Raw genomic sequence first — 16,106 nt, forward strand, 5'->3', positions numbered from 1 at the left:
GGGTTCCCCTAATCCACTCTAACATTTCAGAAAAATCACTGTTTTCTTTAAACTATACCATCATGCTATTTAGATTCTTAAGATGCTTTTATGTCAGTGGCAAAAGAAGAAAGTTTGTGATAACATTCTGTGATTGATGATGTTAGCATAAAGAAATGGAAAATAATTAAGGTGTCTGATAACGTAATATTCAGATACATTAATGTCCAACATGAAAACCAATAGTTCACGCAAAAATGCAGTTTAGAAATATTAAAGGAAGAATAAATTGAACAAGGGCTATGGAAAATAACAAGCAAACACAACCATAGTTTGAAACCCAAAAGTTTATTTAACAAACAAACTGGCAAGGATTCTTCTGATGAGACAAAGAAGAGTAATATCCAAATTTACTGGTACAGATTGCAACCCATGTTTACAAGCCAGTTTTGTAGGTTTTTATAGTGCATGTTTTATGGGCTACCTTCTAAGTAGTCCATAAAAAATCATATACATTTCAGCTTGAGACTCAAGAACAGAGTGAAGTATGCAACTTTTATTAGTGTAAAAGGATTATCACATGCACTTACCTTGAAGCATGATGTCAATACATATAAGACTGGACCTGGCATGACCAGGACGTTAGGATGCTTGGCTTGCAGTTGGAAGGTTGTGGGTTCGAATCCCTGTCACACCAGTAATATTCACTGATTAAAGTACCATGGTATGTGTTGTCTGTTAACAGTACTAGCAGTAATCTCTGATTAAAGTACCATGTTATATATAGTTTGTAACTGTGTCAGTAATTGCTTCGGTACTAAAATGTAGATAGGTGTGGTCTAGTAGTTGTATTACTAATAATTTCACCAGTGAAAGTAGGATGGTTGGTGTGGTCTAACAACTGTATCAGCATAAAACTTACCAACGGAAGTAGTATGATACGTAAGATATGAAAGCCTATCAGCAATGCCCTTGATTAGGTATGAAGAATAGCATATGTTCTGATAATCTCAAATACAATTAATATAATCGTCGAGGAAGGAGCAAGACACTTTCTATTGAAGATATGTTTTTAGAGTTATCTATTAACCATGCTTGAAAGAAGTCTTCAACAGAAGTAGAACAATTTATATTACCAGTATCTTCAGGAGTAAACAAGTCATATTCGTAGTTAGAGTGATAAGTGGTGTTTGTTAGACATATAAACAAAACTGCTCTAATGGAAGTAAAAAGTATAAATGTTTAAAATTTGTTTATCATCAACAAAGAAGAAATATAAACAGACCTAACTTGAAGCACGAACTCAGCTACTCTTTTGCTACTGACATTTTATGATTTTAACGCCCCCACACCTGAAAAGGCAATCATATTCAGTGTCAGACTTCAATCCTGAGATTCCTAACCACCAGACCATACCAAATCCGATGTAATTAAAGTTGCATAAGTGAATGCTGATATATACTCTTCAAAAATAGAAACGCAAAAGTCAAAATTTGAGACATATTGTTAACAAGTTTATTCCGGGTAGTTCTGTATGACATGTGTGAAACTTTGCACATTCACTGCTGAACATCCAAAGTCTGCAAAGGCGAAGTCCACGCTCACTAGTTGAAGTTTAACGTCACTCAACGTCAATAACGAGTATGCTCCCCGTGAGCATCAATAACTGCTTGGCATCTCCTGCCCATAGAAGCGATGAGATGACGAATCACATCCTGTGGAATGGCTGTCCACCCAGCCTGCAAAGCTGCTGCAAGCTGAGATAGAGTCTGCGGTTGAGGTTGTCGCCGTCGCAGACGTCGGGCCAACTCGTCCCAAAGATGTTCGATGGGGTTTAAATCTGGTGATCTGTAGGGCCAGGGAAGAACGTTGATGTTGTGGTGTCTCAAGAAGACAGTGGTGAGTCGGGTTGTGTGAGGACGGGCGTTGTCTTGTTGAAAAACGTCGTTAACGTTCACCATGATGGGTTGCACATGGGGCCTAAGAATCTCGTAGACGGTTGCGTACGGTCTGATCGGAAATCCTACGCAGTTCTGGTATGGTTGAGGCAGAAGACGTCGCAGTGGTGGTCCTATCCCGAAGGTGACGTAACCGGATGTAGCGATCTTGTGCGGGCGTGATCACACGCTATGGAAACCGAGAACCCGTCACTTTTATAGGGGATTTTGCACATGTTGCACTTGCAGAACATGCAGATCTCTCAAACAAATTTATTGGATACGAATGCATTTTGGCGAAAAATCCGATGTTTCCTCCGTTTTCAAAGTGCACAACTTTTATTGTCATTTTGGTCTGACAATCAGTGCCTTAACACGTGTAACATAACATACTCTGAGCTTGTAACGTTATTACATATATTTCTCTTTAAAATTAAAAAAAATCCCTTTTGCGTTTCTTTTTTTGAAGAGTATATTACTGTTTAATATGTAAGTAGTTTAAGTCGCATATAAGCTATTATCAAGTGCTCCAAGTTGCTCGAGAGTGAATAACGTGCTCTGAATAAGTTCAGAATTTTGTGCCAACAAAATACAAGTCATAAAGGAAACTTTCTGTGACTTGTTTTATAAAGATTTGGAAGTACCTTTAGCCTCTATTCAATTGTTGTTAAAATGCTCTCGTGCATTAAATATTAACTAAGAAAGTACATTTATTAACGGATGATGATAAAATGAAAATATAAAAGTAATGCTGATTACTTGCAAATTTCTGACTCATTGTTTATTCAAACTGAACCAGTTGAAGGGAGACACTTCCATGAATAATCTCACATCATGTCCAAGATGATTACGCCACTACCACAGAACTCATCCAAGCTGGCCATACTGATAACATGTTGCCATTTTGGCTAAAATGACAGTATGTCAGCATTAGGGAGCTTATACAACATGGCAGTTCCAAAAGAAGACTCTATCTTATCCAAAACTGTTGTGCCAACACTACGGGACGAACCTAAGATTACTGTACATCCTGAATTGTTTTGATATTACTCCATTCAAACTTCCTGTGTCCACTGGAGGCCATCAAATTAAGATCGAAATTACTGTACTGTTATATAGTTTCTTTGTCACAAGACCCATTTTTTTGTCGTTTAGAAACTACTGTAGAGGCCTAAAGAGGATATTGTATTTATGTTGCTTTTGAACACAATATCGTAATCTTCCCAATAAGGTAAGGTTTTATTAAATTGTTCTTCTAGATGTATAAGTTTGAATGAAAACCTTACATTATATATTGTATAAAGATATATTTTTAATAATCTGAATAGTTAAAGAATACTAAGAAATGCGTTACACATTATTTCGTCAATTATTCTGAAATATTGATATTATGTTAAGTAAATTTTATAACACAAAAACAGATAATAAAATATTCATTGAGTGTAAGTAAACTATCCCTCTAGGTTTGGTTCTTGGTAACATTCAATTTCAACATGATAGTTATTGTATTAATGGGTTTAATCCATATATAATTTCTTCCATTTTTAAATGTAAGAACTTACTAGTTTAATAAAAAAAAACGATATAATATGAAATCAGTTCAAATATTTCGAATTTTTGCCTTTGACCAAATATGCTTTTATTTGTAATAAACTGCTTAATCTAAAGCAGCAGAAGTGAGAGATCTTGTATTTTGACATTAAAAAAAATAAATACCCGGCATGGCCAGGTAGGTCAAGGCGCTCGACTCGTAACCCGAGGGTCGCAGGCTCGAATCCTTGTCACACCAAATATGCTCGCCCTTTCAACCGTAGGGGCGTTATAATTTGACGGTCAGTCCCACTATTCGGCGGTAAAAGAATAGCCCAAGAGTTGGCGGTGGGTGGTGATGACTAGCTGCCTTCCCCTAGTTTTACACTGCAAAATTAGGGACGGCTAGCACAGATAGCCCTCGAGTAGCTTTGTGCGAAATTAAAAACAAACAAACATAAAAAACAACAAATTAAAAATTTATTGATAAAGTGAAGAATAAAGATGAATAAAAACGTTGTATTTAATGTAGGTTGACGCTTTGATGGTGGTTAAGGACATGGATATCGACCACCTTTGATGCTTGGACTATCTATACATTAAACGTGTTAATAACAAGTGAAAAGGCCCAGCGTGACCAGGTGGTTAAGGCACTTGACTCGTCGTCTAGGGTCGCGGGTTTGAATCCCCGTCACACCAATCATGCTTGCCCTTTCAACCGTGGGGGCGTTATAAAGTTTCAATAAATCCCACTTTTCGTTGGGAAAAGAATAGCCCAAGAGTTGGCGGTGGATGGTGATGACAAGCTGCCTTCCCTCTATTCCTACACTGCTAAATTAAGGACGGTTAGCGCAGATAGCCCTCGTGTAGATTTAAGCGAAATTCGAAACAAACCAAACACGTGAGGAAGAGTGCAAGACTATTGTTATAAATTTTGTTTTAACAAATCGTAAGCGTCTGGATTGAAAGGTATGGAGTCTTTTTGAATTGGAAAACCTAATGTTCAATAATCATTTATTGAACACTTAACAATTATTATTACATCATTGACGTTAGAAAATTATGAAATCCGATGAAGTTTTCCAACAATTTTGACTAGCTAAAGTTAAAACAATCCACATTAAATCATTAAAGTTTGAAGAAAATTCTGAAGTTTTATTTCTTTTCATACAGAAAACTCTATGACTATACATATATAAGTATTATCTATTTATTTAATACATGCATTTTCATCCGAATTTTTCACATTGAATAAAAGCTTCAATATACTATTCCTTGGTAAATTTGAAAATAATTGTTTCTGTTTCTTTTACGTTCTGTCTTCCTTTCTTAAACTTTTAGAATAATTTTATTGTAAATGAATTTCCTTGTTATTCATTGCTACATAACAATATAAACTCGATACGTAAATTAAACTCCATGTTATTAACTGTCTCTTTATCTTAAGCCCCAATAAATCTTCTTAGTCCGTGTTCTGCTTTTATACAGTAAATATTTCATAAATTATGGGGACACAGTGAACATTGTTGTGGAGAATATGCAAACACGTTGCCAGGCTGTGCAAAGTACAAACCTAACACTAAATTACAGCTTTAGAAACTGTGACATGTTCTATTTAGTTAACAAGCCTTCATCTACTTGAAAATATTGTGTACATCAATACTAAATATAACAAAGACTACTACAGACAAAATTAACAGCTCCTATCGACAAACCATGTTGATAAATATACTTCTGAATAATTAATAACTAAACAGACCGTCTGCAGATTTGTACGATCTCCCTAAAATTCATAAACCAAATAATACTAATCGTTCTTCTATTTCTAACACTATATTTCTGAAAAGTTATAGGACAATCACAAAATACATTACCTGCATTCGTTCTTCTTATATCAAATACATTACTAATTTTCTCAAAATTATTAAGTTTTGATGATAATTGTCCACTTCCCCTAACAGTTTTCTTTCTACTAAGAACGTTTTACCCCTTTTCGCTAATAACATTACCCATGATGAAGGTCTACAATTTTTGAAAACTACTATAAACAACGCTGATTTAAATAAATTGATGTTGCCAAATGTGATCTAATACTAAATAATTTTTAGTTCAACACTGAACTTTGAACAAAAATTGATAATACTGCTATGGGAACGAATATCCTTCAATTTTGCAATTAATAACATTTACACTTAATTATTCTCCGTTACAAATACATTTTATTTATGTCACTGTAGCCAAATAAACAACGGCTTGCTACTCATTGTCATGCGTCAAATACAACAGACAGACCACAATATATTTAGTATTATAAATGATGCCTGACTTTACTCATGAAAAACCTGTGGTATCAGGCTACTTGTGTGATCTCTACTTATGATGTTCTAATTATGTTAATTAGAGTAGATTATCTCTTTAAGTGTCGTCCTTAAAGATGTGATAAAAGTTTCAAATATGTTTTATCGTGTCAGGAAAATGTCTTTCAGCCGTCATTTTACATTTATTTATAAATTTACACAGCCGTATTATAGATTTTCAAAATAATATTACTTGTCTATTTTATTATAAAACAGTGCCCTTGTATGATTATTGAAAGAGCTCGATTCGTTTATATAAGTCACCATTAAGAACCATAATTGTGATTGTTTGGTCCATATCCAGAAAATACCATACTATTTAAATTCCTCAACAGAAGACTAGTTTCACCCTGACACGCAGTATACGACATATTAAATGTTTTTTGTTTTTTTTTTTTTTTTGTAAGATTTACCCACTAAAACCGTTTCTTATTCCGCTGAAGTCTAATGTTTCTAAGATTTACTCCTAACAAACGAACCGCGCATGAAACTCAAACTTCCAGTATTTTTTTTTTAATAAGATCTATCTTGTGCTTTTATATTCTGATTTCTTGAAAGGAAAAATTCGTTTGTCTTTAGTGTTTCGGAACGGACGCAGATATGAACAGATGTTTTTTTTTTATGTTTCTATAAGTTCTAGATGCTGCAATGTCATTATAAATTTCAGTTCCATACAATAAAAACTATTTTTCTTGAAATGTTAAAAAGTGATTCCAGAAGTTTAAACTTATGAAAAGAAAAAAAAAACTATGAAATTTAAACGTCAGTCTTGTAATAAACTAAGTGCATTACATAGCAGGTAGATAGATGTTTTAGAATTTTTACCAAGGAGAAAAGTATTTTGAGACGGATTATGTGTAGCTTGATGATTAGCATACTGGACTGCAGACCAAAAGGTCCATGATTCCAGGTACGATGTGCCTGCTACTAAGCACGTTTCACACTTTCAGATTTAGACCGTTTTTGACTGAAAGACAGTCTCGCTAACTGTTCAGTAGCTACACAGACAACGGGTACTAGCGACTGTTTAGTCTTCTTCTGATTATCAGCTGTAAGGTAGCGATGGCTAGGATTAGACTGTAGAGCCTTTGATCTTTTTCAATCTCATCCATATTATGCCGGCAAAAGATCCACACTTAAAAAGACATAGAGGCCATATTTACTACATTTTTTTAATACTTGAGCTACTTAACTAATGGAACATCAAGGATTCGCAAAAAAATAATATCATACAGTGGTGAGTGTGTAACAATAACACTGTAGAATTTTAACTGATAGGATGTCCGAGTTTTACAGAAAACAATAATTCACCGCGGCGACTAACCCTACAATAAAACTGGAGTTTCTTATCTGATGGGATGCTCACAGTAGCACAGCGGCGTGTCTGTGGACTTCTACAGCTATAAACCGGGTTTAGATACCCGTGGTGGGCAGAGCACAGATAGCCTATTGTGTAGCTTAGTGTTTAATCTCAAACAAAGAAACCTGTCTAATGGGATATCAGTTATATGAGGAAAAAAACACACAACGGCAATTACGTCACAATCATAACAGAGGTTATCAACTAAAGGGATATCTAGTTTTTACAGAAAACGGTAGCATACACTGCTGAGTACACTACAGAAATAACTTAATGATTTAAAATATGGTTTTATTTTTATTACCCAAACAGGACTCGGGTTCCTGGATGCATTTTACACTGGGTTCTTGGTTTTCGATTTTCATCCCGTTTCTACCTCTAACTAAAATATAATACAAGAAAAAAGAAAGAAAAACTTTTAAAAAGTAAGTAAATATAAGGATGGTTGTTGATACCAATTATTCAAACAATGCAAACAAGACAGTAAGAGTGACGTTTTCACAGTCACATAGTGTAGTAGAATGCTCACAGACAAAAATAAGATAAACTGAACTCTGGTTAAGTAGTTTTATATGTATATATTGCTCTATGTTAATTTTTGCCAGTACTGTTATGTACCGATGATACAAATGTCATCCCTACTATCTTGTTTGCATTTGTTTTTGAAGGATTGATATTAGCCATCCCTACTTTACCTGAGTAACAGATACTGGGGTTGAACATTTCTACTGAAAAATAACATATAAAAGCCAATGATTCAGTGTGAACTGTTTATACTTTCTCTAAACAACAGTAGGTTGTAAGGGCCAGTTGAATGAAAACACCTCTCTGGACACCAATAATTATTGTGCAATGTAGAAACCAACCTGATAGTAAACTGTCTTCATCTTTTTTTAAACAATACTGACTAGGACTGACCAATTCAGTGTTGTCATCCTTATGAGCAGTTATAAACTGTGTATCTCAAACATTTTAGTGTTTCTCTGGACATTAACATAATCCAGTGAATAAGTGAGTTTTGATAATTCATTTAATTTCAAAATTGAAAACAATATAAACGTTTGAAATGCACAAAAAGTAACAAAGATACAACTAGAAAAGGTACATATCAAATTAGGTACGTATGCAATGAAAAATATGTTGGTCAAACTAAATGTAATTTGAAATATTGTCTTAATGAACATAATGGTTACGTACATAACAAAAAAAAACTAATTTCTACTCTTGCTGAACAAACTGTTGAAATAGGTTGTTCAATACAATGATATGAAACAAAAAATTTAAATGAACCTGACAGCCAAACTTGGGTAAATATTAGAGAATCAATATAAACTATGTGCTGTAAAATAAATACTTCTTTGTTAAGTAGAGATGATTGGTTTTAGTTTGTTTTGAATTTCGCTCAAAGCTATTCAAGGGCGATCTGCGCTAGCCGTCCCTGGTGTAAGACTAGAGGAAAGGCAACTAGTCATCACCACCCACCGCCAACTCTTGGGCTACTCTTTTACCAACGAATAGTAGGATTGACTCACATTATGACGGTTCTACGGTTGAAAGGGCTTGCATGTTTGGTGTGACGGGGATTGGAACCTGCGACCTTCACATTACAAGTCGAGTGCCTAAACCACCTGACCATGCCAGGCCAAGTGAAGATGAAGGGTTAGCTGATGATAATGCACGAATTTGAAAATAAATATTGACTTTTTTTTTTTTTTACAATATTTATACCAGCCTCATAGATTACAGTGAATTAAACCTTTGCTTTATAAAACTACCTGTTTGTCATGTAGTTTTTACTCATGATTATGGTAGTGTAAAGCTACCGAAAAACGTAGTTATTACTGATCGTCGACAAAATACAAATTTAATTGTGCAGTTTTAATTTTGAGCTTGTTTTTAATTTTAAGATGATCTTGTTGTTTCAGTAGACCGTTGCTAAATAGGTCTAACCCTTTGTAAATTGTTTTTTTTTTTAATTATACTCCTGTTCCATGTTAATAAGTTTGATGATAGTTTTTCACTAGAAACTTTACAGAACAAACAAATAATCAGTTCATTTCTTAGAGTCCTTTTAAAACTTCAAAGCAGGGGCTGAACTGTTTCAGACATTTTAAATAAGCAATTTAAATGTCATTGTATGTGTGGATATCACAAACTTTTGATTTGTTAATTATATCACATAATGAATAGTTATGTGTTATTCAACTCTGTATACAGGCACTACTAGCTGGTGTCAGCAGCTGTTTATCTCTTTAATATATTAATTCTTAGTAATTAATTTTTACTAGATTTAAATCCGAACGTTAACCCATGGGGAGGGGTGCAGTTTAGTGTAAAATTTATTGAGGTTATTCATTTTAACTAACCACTTAAGACGGTTGTTTCTAAATTCTATAAAGTTTAGGCCATATATTTTCCTCTGTAGGAAGTATTACTGAAACTAATGCACCTGGGAACAATTCATAGAGGAAACGGGAAATGTTTCATTATGTAGAACTCATTTATTTATGAACGGTCGCTTACTGACTTATGTTTGTTTGTGATCACTTTCACAAATGCAGTCCTGATCCAGTGAATAATACACAGGGGGTCTAATCTTTATTTGGCTCAAGACATATTTGTAAACAGTATTGATGGTCAGTCATGGCTGAATAGTAGCTAGAAAGTGTAAACAACATCTGGATAAATAATACTTACTAAATACGTATAAAAACTGTTATATATTTTCTTTGTTTGTAAAACTGTTTCACCAGAATAATCCAATGTTAAGATATACATGAGATTTTAAAGTAAAACCTAAACTTAAAAACATCGTTTTACTATTAGTTTAACTGTATAACCGTTATGCTTTTTCATACCTGACTCCGTTTTTTTATATTTGATATTCGTGTGTCTCCAAGTCGGACCAAAGTATTTCTCCAAACCTAAGTTTCCATTTTATCCACTTACGATAGTTCTCGACACGTTACAGTTTTACACCTGCTTATCTGACAGTTCTTATCTACACCTAACATTTCTGTTTATCCACACAGACAATTCTGATTTCTCATATCATACGAATCTACTTTTATACACCAGTCTGTGCTTAAATAAAAACAAACTATACACCTGACAGTTCTATACATTTGACTGTTCTGATTCCTTAAATCATATAGAAAAACTTCTATACACCCGAGATATCTATACACCTGAGACTTCTATATATTTGAAAGTTATGATTCCTTACACTTCCATAAACTTGACAGTTCTACTCCTATACACCTGACAGTTTACTTCTGAACATTTGACAGGTGTAAAACTTAAATGCACTTTTGTTCAGTATTATGCTTCAATGTGTGTATTTGACTTTTATTTAGTGTTGAAATTTTGGAAACTATAGCAATAATGGCAAAAAACACTAATATTACGAAATAAGCACAAATATTGTATTATAAAGGTGGCTAGTATGGGTATTAAAACTTTGATTTAAATAATGTACAGTTGTCATGAAAGTACAGAACATCATTTCGACCTTCTTAGGTCATCAGGTCGACCTGAAGATGACCTAAGAAAGTCGAAACGTTGTTCTTTATTTCAGTCAAAATTTTATACACATACCAGCCGTCTTTATAATATATTTTTACTTCAACTGGGTTTCTCGTCATTATAAACAGAAATATTATTATTACAACAAACTTGAAACTCATAACTAGGTGAATTAGTTTCCTCTTTCTTTTAGAAATGGATTGAAGGTCAGTTAGCTCCCATGCAGTGGGTAAAAGTTGAGGAAACCAACTTCACCGAAAATACTCATTGTTATTACTACTTTCACGTCGCAACTTGCGGGACAAAAACTCACAAAACGAGTCTTACAACTTTCCTATCATTTGGAAACTAATGGACATAACGGAATGTTCCGCTTCGTTTTGGACGAACGTAGTCCACGATACTAAAGATAAGAATAACATTCTGTGCTACTTTCCACGTAAAATTACAATCATGGAAGAATATTACTATAGAAAGAAACGGTATATGATCTTTACTAACTTTAGCGAGAAGAACATTACCAAAGATTTCTCAGAGTTCTATCAGGCTAATGTGGTCTTATGAACAGCAATAAGACAATGTTCCTACGCCTTCACCAGATCTCTCTAGAACCTGTAGAAGCGTTTATTGCCAAGCTCATCGGGTAAGAGTTCCAAGCAGACAAACACAATCAATAAAGAGAATGAATATACAAGAGGAGAGAACATTTAAAAAAATAATTTTGTAACATTGGAAGCTGGCGTTATTTTTACACCGTAGTTCATGATTAAAATAAAAATACTTAAAAAACTCGTATCTCTTGATCCTCTAGTCTGTGGATAATTTTGAAAGTTTTAATTTCCAATATGTTCACTATAAACAAAAAAAAAATTCTACAAAAAAAAAGACATTTAACCTGAAAGTAACGAAAGTATTCCACATGAAAACAAAATTTTGTACTTAAAGTCTGGCATCAAATCACAACACTTCAATTACTTACTCGAAAAGGTATTCATGTGAGATTGAAACTTCCGGTTACAGTTTATTGGTTTTTATTTATTTATTTATCATTTTTTAAAGACCCGGCATGGCCAGGTGGGTTAAGGCGTTCGAGTCGTAATACGAAGGTTGCAGGTTGGAATCCCAGTCGCACCAAACATGCTCGTCTTTTTAGCCATGGGGAAGTTATAATGTGGCGGTCAATCTCACTATTCGTTGGTAAAAGAGTATCCCACGAGTTGGTGGTGGGTGGTGATGAGTAGCTACCTTCCTTTTAGCATTCGTGTAGCTTTGCGCCAAATTAAAAAAAAACATTCTTTTTTTATGTTTTCTTACCTAAATATTTTACGCTATAATGATAAAGTCAGATTACATAAAAAATTAAATATTACTAGTAAAAACTGTTTCACAAACATAAACATATATTTCAGTGTTAACTTAGTTTCTAAGTAAGACCACATTAATCTTCCAAAAAATTCTGTTTAGCCATTCTGGAAATTAAATGAATTTTCCAATAAAATCTTAGAGCATCTGATGTTTAAAACCAAATGTAAAATTATCCTTTTTATTAAATTTTAAAATAATCTTGAATTTTCAAATAGCAAGTCAAAGTAAACCAACAATAAACATTTTCAAAATGATATTTGAAAACTTTTCTTTTGTTGAGTCGGAATGTTACCTTTAAACATAATATACTTGGAAATAATCACACCAGTGATCAAAATGTCGTACTTGTTTTAAAATATTCTTCTTACTGTAGTAGCTGTAACTTGTAACAAAAGAAGTAGAAAGCATTATTCTAATTAAACAAAGAGGACCTTGTATTGTAAAGTTGGAAACATAAATAGTCTTCCATATAAGTCTTAAGAATGTTGTGCTGTTGAGCCATAAATAAAAACTTCATGAAAATGTGTCGTATATCAATTAAAGTTGTACCGTTTGTAATGACTAATTCTAATTTTTATCTGCAATCTCAAAATAATGAAAGCATGGGATGTGAAAATGTTAACATTTTTATCACAATATTATGGTTAATTCTTTTACAGTATAGAGAAAATGAGAACAATTATATGTATCTATATTTTTGTAATTGACACAAAGGTTTACAACTATTTACTTACTAGCGCCAGAGTTCACGACTAATTATGCGCTAGTGACAAATATTCATAACTGTTTGGCTTTAATTCCAAATATTTGCAAATTGTTATGCACAGTTATAAAGATTTGCAACTGATTATGCATTAGTGTCGAAGATTCGTAATTGTTATGCACTAATGCCAATGTTCACAACTAGTTACACACTGGTGATAAAGATTCACAACTAGCCCCGTGTTGTTCCTAATATATGCCAAAAACCCATACCAAGATCAATGGTTTTTATTACCTGTCAACGTAGATAAAAACCTAAAGAAAAATTGCAAATATTTCAATAAGTGTTATGTGTAAAATATACACATGAATAACTTAACTAGGAAAAATATTATGACTTTGCAATCGAAATATGTTGTGATTTCTCACAAAAAATAAGACGTTACATAGGTACTGTTTATTTTGTGATTAGATTTGCTAACGCCTAAGACGTGGTTTAAATGATCAAGATGAACTGCTCCGATGCACACACTTGACCACAATTTAATGCGTCTTTTAATATTTCAATGCATGGCCAAACTCCATATAAAGTTTAGATTGTTGAATGTAAAGATATCAGACATTCATATTAGATTAATGTTTAATCTAGACTAGATATCGATATAGAAAGAAACATTACATTACAATAAAACTGTTATGATTTTTCTGGTAGACCTGCATAGTATACTCTCTGTCTTCATCACCAATGTAGTTTGTGTCGGTCTTGTATCAGCCACGTTGATTAAATCCCTAGGGTTAAGAGACATTTTACAAATTGGCTAATATGAAATACGATTGTAACCGGATTTACTGTTATATGTTTATTTTAATATCTACGTTTCTCTCGGTTTAATGCATGTAAAGTATATTGTTAAATGTGTGTTGAGCAAGTCCCACCTGTTTTTTAAATTCGTAGAAGATTCTCGAGTGTATGAATCAACAATATATGTTCTGCAAAAGCACTAACGTATCTTCGAATATTATTGCCATATAAATTTTTCGAGAATCTCACTTAATGATTATAAAAGCTAGCTATCTCAGGCTTCGGAGAGACAATAGAATATTGTTGGTCGGCTACAGCCAGTATACTATAAGCCTCGAAAGCTACAATTATGACAAGCGCTTATTAATAGTAAGACTGCAGATATTCGACCATGAACGTTAACAGATTTTTAACATTACGAACCGTCCAACTTCAGTGAATTAACTACGGACATTATTATTTCCACGAGGACGATAAAAAGTCAGCTTGTAAGTGTTGTGAGGCCAGACAAGAATAGACAGCTTGATTGCTCAAAGCAGAATGTTACAATATCAACTCAGAATTAATTTGATCGTTGTGCACCTGTACCATCGAAAAAATATTTAGTTCTAGAATAGATAGAAGACTCAGTATTGTTTGTAAGTTTATAAAACTCTTGTATATAAATCGCTATTTTTAATTACTATTTTTAATGATCGTTAATGTAAATTGTATCGTTTGTGTTAAAAAAGAAAACTGTGTGTATCAATATTGTTGGCAAATATCATAAATTTAATACATATCGACAGTTAATTAACTTTTAAATTGAAATTAAAATTTTCGGCTATTTGATATCTTAATAGGTAGTGCACGTCCAAAATAAATTGTAATATGTAACACGATTTTCTGTAAAACCTCTCTAAAGATTACAATTTTAGATATAGAGAGCGTTGCACCTATAATTTTCAGGTATTACTTTAATATAGTGCCACTGTTAGTTAATAACTCGTATTTTAAAAATAAATCATACAAAAAATCACATTGATATTCTCCTAATAAACTATGATATAGCACATTTTCAGTTCCCCGCTGGGATAGCGGTAAGTCTTCGGGTTTACAACGCTAAAATCAGGGGTTCGATTCCTCTCCCTAGACACAGCAAATAGCCCGATGTGACTTTGCTATAAGAAAAACACATCTTTTGTTATGGTTACAATATCAATATTCAGAAGGCACGCCTTACTGTACCCACTGTTCTATTCCTGACTGCTCTGCGCCATATAACATAATTTTATTTGTTATTTCTGGTCATTTCTAGCTGTAGTACTTCTCGTAACTGATAAAATCTTAAAACACATCACTGCTTATAATGAAATGCTACTGGTATTAATTTATAGCATTTTGGTACATATAATTTAACGTTACCTATATTCATGCTGTTTTCATGAAAACAGTTATAAAGACATCACTCTCATAAAGTGCCCATGACTCAAGAGTGCAGAGAGCGATTTTCTTTTGCGGTTACGGAGTGCAATCCAGAGAAGTTCATGAGGTTTAAGTATGAAACAACACTTTAAATAGTAACTGAGCATTAATGCTATGATACAGCAGCACTTAGAGAATAATATTTATAACACAGCAATATTAAAACAACAATCCTACTCATAAAACACCAAAGTTTATAATAAAATATACCAAAGTACTAATTACGATACAACCGTTTCGCCGTTTATAACACAATATTATTTACTACATGTATTACTTCTCGCATGAGCACTATAACTCAAGGTACAACTATTGTAAAAATATCATTTATAACACAACTCTAGTTAAAACATGCCACTACTTTTAAAACTTTTTAATATTACAACGGTGTTTCATAACAGTATGATCTAGCACGTCTGGCTATGTAAAGGAGAAACAGTTTAGGTTACTGCATACTATCGATCTAGGAGTCCGAAGCTGGTTAACTTCATAGGATAGTTGAATTTTCACTTCATGATCCTATGGTTTTCTGACATAAAAACCAATCTTAAAGTCTGACTTTATTTTAGCAAAATCACAACTGTTATCTGCTGTGTCCATCACGGGAAATCGAACCTTGGATTTTGGCGTTGTAAGTCAGAGGGGATGATCTCGGGTACTCTTGGTGTAAAATTATAAAAAAAAAAAAATCAGAAATTTTAATATTTTACTATATATCTATATTTTGTCTCCGACAATTGCCTATTGCCCAAGAAGCTTTTCGTTGAATGCCATAACTCTTAGACGATGAAAGACAAAATAGTTTTATTGTATAACGAAAGGCTTCCTGATGTAAAGACTAGTGGGAGAAAACAAATAGATCTCATATGCTATTTTAATAACACATATCTGAAATTATTTAAAGATAAATTAAGAATAATTGAGAAAAAGTTATAGTCTTATCGAGTTATGTTATTTTTGTCACAAATATTAAGCCAATTGTTTTACAATGCTCTACCGGCTTTAGATATTCAAACGCGTAACTTTTAAATTAGAATACGTTTAAGAACACTTTATTCAGATATTACAGTTAATAAAATAGTTTC

The sequence above is a fragment of the Tachypleus tridentatus genome, chromosome 8, assembly GCF_004210375.1.
Source record: "Tachypleus tridentatus isolate NWPU-2018 chromosome 8, ASM421037v1, whole genome shotgun sequence".
Classification (NCBI taxonomy): Eukaryota; Metazoa; Arthropoda; class Merostomata; order Xiphosura; family Limulidae; genus Tachypleus; species Tachypleus tridentatus.